Genomic DNA, 6348 nt, shown 5'->3' on the forward strand with positions numbered 1-6348 from the left:
AGCTGGGAGCATGGTACCAAGAAGCAGAGAGAGCAAGCTGTTCTCAATAAGGACAAAATATAAACCCCAAAGACACACTCCAAATGACCCACCTCCTCCAGCCAACCTCTCTGCATACAATTACCGTCCAATTAACTCCTATTAGTGGATTAACCACTGATTAGGTTAAAACTCTCATAATCCAAACATTTCACCTCAAAACCCTTTTGCAATAACTCATACATGAGCTTTGGAGAGACACCTCATATCTAAACCATAAAAGAAGTGAAAGACCTCTACAACAAAATTATAGAACATCAAAGAAAGAAACTGAAAAAGATACAAGATGGAAAGACCTCCTATGTTATTTGGATAGGCAGAATTAGTATTATCAAAATGTACATGCTATCAAAAGCAACATACAGATTCAGTGTAATCCCTATTAAAATACTAATGACATTCTTCACAGAAGTAGAAAAAAACAGTTCTAAAATTCATTTGAAATAATAGGAGACTCAGAATAGCCAAAAGTGATCCTGAACAAGAAGAGTAATGCTGGAGGTATCACAATACTGGACCTCAAATTATACCACATGTCTATATTAACAAAAACAGCATGGTATTGGCACCAAAACAGACATGAAGACCAATGGAATAGAATAAGAGACATAGAAATAAACACACACAGACGCAGTCATCTGATACTTACAGAGGGGCTAAAAACATATGCTGGAGAAAAAGACGGTGCTAGTAAAACTGGATATCCGTATGTAGAAAAATGAAACTAGATCCCTATCTTTAAAATTCATAAAAGTCAACTCAAAGTGAATCAAAGACCTAAGCATTATAACAGAAACTCTGGAACGCTAGAAGAAAATGTAGACCCAACACTCCAACATATTGTCACAGGCGTTGACTTTCTTAACAAGACTTCTAACACAAAAGAAATAATCCCAAGAATCGGTAAGTGGGACAACATCTAATTTAAAAGTTTCTGCAACCAAAGGAAGCGATTTAAGAGAATGAAGACAGAGCCTTCTCAGTTGCTCCTCAGACAGGGGATTTATATCCACAGTAAATAAAGAACTCAAAAATCTTAACACCAGGGGCTGGGGTTGTGGCTCAGTAGTAAAGAGCTTGCCGAGCATGTGTGGGATACTGGGTTCAATCCTTAGCACCACATAAAAATAAATGAGTAAATTTAAAATAAATAAAATAGAGATATTGTGTCCATCTACACTGAAATTTTTTTTAAATAAATTTAAAAAGATTTTTAGGGGCTGGGGATATAGTTCAGTTGGTAGAGTGCTTGCCTTGCATACACAAATGCACAAGGCCCTGGGTTCAATTCCCAGCACCACCAAAAAAAAAAAAAAAAATTTAAAAACTTAACATCAACCAAAAAAAAACCTAAATAGAGACTTCTTGAAAGAGGAAATACAAATGGACAAAAACATTGAATTTAAAAGCTCTGGAAGCAATCAAGAGCATGAAGATAGACCCTACAGAATGGAAGATTTCTGCCAGCTACTCCTCAGGTAGGGGATTAATACCCATAACATATACAAACTCTTAACATACACACAGACACACACGCACGCACACACACACAACACACACATACACACAAAACACACACAAAAAGCTAGAGACTTCTCAAAAGAAGAAAGACAGGCCAGTGTAGTGGTGCAGGCCTGTAATCCCAGCGACTTGGGAGACTGAGGCAGGAGGATCAAGAGTTCAAAGCCAGTCTCAGCAACTTAGGCCCTAAGTAATTCGGTGAGACCCTGTCTCCAAATAAAATATAAAAATGGGCTGGAAATGTAGCTCAGTGGTTAAGAGCCTCTGGGTTCAATCCCCAGTACAGAAAAAAAAAAAAAAAAAAGGAGGAGGAAGAGGAGGAGGAGGAGGAAGAGAGGAGAAGGAGGAGGAGGATGAAGAAAAAATACAAATGGTAAGCAAATATATGAAAAAATGTTCACCATTTTTAACCACAAGGGAAATGTAAATCAAAACTACACTGAGTTTCTCATTGTAGAGGTCTTTCACCTCTTTTGTGAGATTGATTCCCAAGTATTTTATTTTTCTTTGATGCTATTGTGAATGGGGGTAGTTTTCCTAATTTCTCTTTCTGAAGATTCATCACTTATGTATAGAAATGCATTGGATTTATGAGCATTGATCTTGTAACCTGCTACTTTACTGAATTCACTTATGAGTTCTAAGAGTTTTCTGGTGGAATTTCCAGGTTCCTCTAAATATATAATCATGTCATCAGCGAACAGGGATAGTTTGAGTTCCTCTTTTCCAATTCGTATCCCTTTAATTTCTTTGGTTTGTCTAATTGCTCTGGCCAGAGTCTCAAGAACAATGTTGAATAGAAGTGGTGAAAGAGGGCATCCCTGCCTTGTTCCAGTTTTTAGGGGGAATGCTTTCAGTTTTTCACCATTTAAATGATATTGGCCATGGGCTTAGCATAGATGGCCTTCACAATGTTAAGGAATGATCCCACTACCCCAATTCAGTTGATGAATGGATAAAGAAACTGTGGCATATATATACAATGGAATATTACTCCGCCATGAGGAATGACAAAATTATGACATTCGCAGGCAAATGGATGAAATTGGAGGATATCATGCTAAGTGAGATAAGCCAATCTCAAAAAACTAAAGGACGAATGATCTCGCTGATAAGTGGATGAGGACATATGGGGGGGGGCGGTAGGAGGGGTTAGTGTTAGGTTTAGGGTTAGGTTTAGGGTTAGGGATAAGGAGGGTGGTAAGAATGGAGGAAGGAGGGACTGTATAGAGGGAAAAGAGGGGTGGGAGGGGAGCGGGGAAGGGAAAAAATAACAGAATGAATCAAACAACATTGCCCTATGTAAATTTATGATTTTTAATTACAATAAAAAAAAAGAAAAGAAATCAGTACAAAAAAAAAAACTACACTGAGATTTCATCTCATTCCAGTCAGAATGACAATAATCAAGAATAAGAACAAAAATAATTGCTGGCCAGGTTCTGGGGAAAAGGTACACTTGTACATGGCTGGTGGGACAGCAGACTAGTACAACTCCCTGGAAAGCCATATGGAGATTCTTTAAAAGACTAGGAATGGAAACTCCATTTGACCCATCTATCCTACCCCTCGGTATATATCCAAAGGACTTAAAATCAGCATACTACAGTGACACAGCCACGTCAATGTTTACAGTAGTGCAATTCACAATAGCTAAGTTATGGAACCAACCCAGATATCCTTCAAAAGACAAATGGATTAAGAAAATGTCATTTATATGCACAATGAAGTTTTACTCAGCCATAAAGAAGAATGAAACGATGGCATTTGCTGAGCAATAGATGGGAATATGCTAAATGAAATACACAGACTCAAAGTCAAAGGTCAAATGTTTTCTCTCATATGTGGAAACTAGAAAAGTCAGGATAGAAGAGAGATGGGTGGAGTAGAGGAAGGGAATTTAGGGGAAAGGGGAAAGGATGGGAAAAGGGAGGAAGAGTGGAATGAAAATGACAAAATGTTCTTATGTACACATATGAATGTATCACAGTGAATTTCTGCCGGGGACCAGCCCAAGCAGCAGAGTCCAGGGGTCCTTGATGGCCTGAAATATAAAAGCCCCGAGTAATTAGACGGCGCAGCGTCGGCGATGGACAGCAACCACACAGACTCAGGTCAGTGTTAGGTTGCTGACAAGTTTATTGAATTCACCAGCAATTTTTATACCCTTTACAAACTTACTAAGAATAAAGGAGGAAGTTTCAAGGGCATAGATAACAGAAGAGGATTTGGGCACTTAGCCAACAGGCGCCATCTGGTAATATCTATCTTTATTAACTAACATATTTCTGCTAACCTAAGTAACATTAAACAAATATTTTTATAATGAATTTATTTTGACCCGACACCTTCAGAACATAGCTTAGACGTGGAAATATTATTTAAAGTCTAACTTCTCCTTGACCTATATTTGACACTGCCACTTAAGTTATAGACTAGCTGACACTCAGTCTTTGTAGTCTGATATTGGTTTTTGTGGTTCTTTAGGCCAGTGTCTTCTTAGATATGTATTATATCAAGTCACCTGGTGGAAGATAATTGGAGATCAAAGTGTATGTTTTTAATAGGTTTTCTTTCTGGGAAAACTGAGGCCTGCCTTTGATCTGAAAAGTTTATCCTTATTTAGTTCCTGCTGTGGGAGGCAGCTGATGTTCTACAGGACTAGATGTAACTAACGAGCTAAAGGAGTTTTTATTTTTGCCTTAGAAGCCTGGGAAAAATCTGTAATAGAAATTATCCTAAGGGAGTCAAAACACTGTTCCCAAGAAAAAGACACAGGACACGGTTGCTCAAGAATGTTTTTTCACCCTAAGACCCATAGAGTCTTGTTTTGCACAAGTCTCATAGGTATCATTTGTCTGGAACCTGAATAAATCATTTAATAAAGTTGTGTTCCCTTTATCCCCCAATGCATTTATTCCATGAGAGAGACTCTGCAATGAATAATATGTCAGTAAAAACAGCAGGCACAGAAAACCCCAGAATATGCAGATGGCTTCCTGGCAGGACCCAGTTTTCTGATGAGACCTTGCAAGCATCTTCCAGAGGAACCTTGTCATGCTCTGGTAAGGGGTCTTATTTGCCGAGTGCCCCCGCAAATTTCACCTTTATGTATATAATGCACTAATTTTAAAGAAATATATAAATAAATATAAGAAAATCAGTAGAATAGAGGAAACAGAATGGGGGAAGAAGAGAGAAGATGGAAAGGGAAGTACTGGGGACTGAATGGAGCAAATTAAATTCCATGCTTGAATGCTTATGTCAAAATGAAACCCAATATTATGTATAACTACCATGCACCAATAAAATATTTTTTTAAATACCCAAATATGAGTAAGCTAATGTTATGGGCAAGGCTATATGGGCAATGACCAAACAGACTCCATTTTACCCAGAGACTCCATGTCATATAGGAAATGCTTCTCCTGTGGGAAGACCCCACCTCTGTACCCATCAACAGTTGCTTAGCATAGCATGTTTGGCAACACAAAATGGCAATTCTTATATAATATAAAATCGCTCTCTTTTTGGTTCCTATTTTTCTTGGACAATGTATCCTGTCAGAGAACGATTGTCTAGATGTTAGTGAACATTTTTTAACTTGTACCCGACAAAGGTCATTTTGGCCCACTTCTGCTGCTGCTTATGGTTTTACATCTCATGATGTTAGTTTGCAGTTTTAAATCATAGCAACAGCCACTTGTACTGACATACTTTACTTAAGGTATAAAAACCCCTGCAACCCTACACTCGGGACTTTACTCCCAATAGCATTATGGGCGAAGTGTGAGACAGTCAACTGGCAGGCTAAAAAAGACCCTCAAATTTGGACTTCTCAGTGGTGATGGGTCTGTTCTTAAGTTGCACCCCACAACACTAAAGCTATGAAACTAAACTAAAGTTATGAATAATTGGGCAGTTAATGATCCCAATGAGCATTTGACAGGGATCATCTACTTCTGATTCCTGTGTGCAGGATGCTCCTCCTAAGACAGAAGGGCATCTCATCCCTCTTTGAGACCCTCCCCTTGGCTGCCAATATGTCCTCAACTTTATTCCCCAATCTATTTTCCCTGGATTCAAAGGGGCTATTTTCATTTTTTTTTTTTTTTTAATGGGAGGAAGTTTCCTCCTTTCCCAGGATTTGAACCTGAGTCCCTGACCTTTTGGAAACAATCTCTATAAGGCACAGATCCTGAGAATAAAAACTCTTTTTGTGAGGAACCTCACCTCTAGGTGTGGTGCCACTGGGCTCCTCACTCTTCACTGTCAAAGGATTTGCAGAAGTACCGAGTCAGAGACTTGAAATCAGAATAAACCATCTGCCCACCACTGCTCCCAGTGACCCATAGTCGGAGTAGAGGCTGGAGGGAAAATAGCCTCTTTCATTTAAGTTCAGTGATGCCATGGAAAGCTAATCTCTCTGGCCAGGGTGGAGCAGCTTTATCAGTCTCACCTTTCTATGGATAACACTGTTTTAACTCGGAAAATTATTTGCAAGAACATAGTTCATGGAAATCCCTGGAGAGTCACCTAAACTAGCCAGATTCCAGAAGGGATACCCAAGAAAAGGAGCTACCAAGAGTGAGGTCTGAGTACAGAGCCAGCACCTGCCCCAGGAGTGACTTCATTTGTGCTTTCAGCCCCACACCCCCAGGCTGCAGATGGAACCCAGGGTGTTGTGCACACTAGGCAGTCCTTCTCTTGAGTGCCTTTGCTCTTGATTGCATTGTAGTTTTCAAGATAGCTTTATTAAATAAACATAATTTAAGATATTCTCATTCT

This window comes from Sciurus vulgaris (assembly GCF_902686455.1).
Source record: "Sciurus vulgaris genome assembly, chromosome: 4".
In the NCBI taxonomy this organism is placed as follows: Eukaryota; Metazoa; Chordata; class Mammalia; order Rodentia; family Sciuridae; genus Sciurus; species Sciurus vulgaris.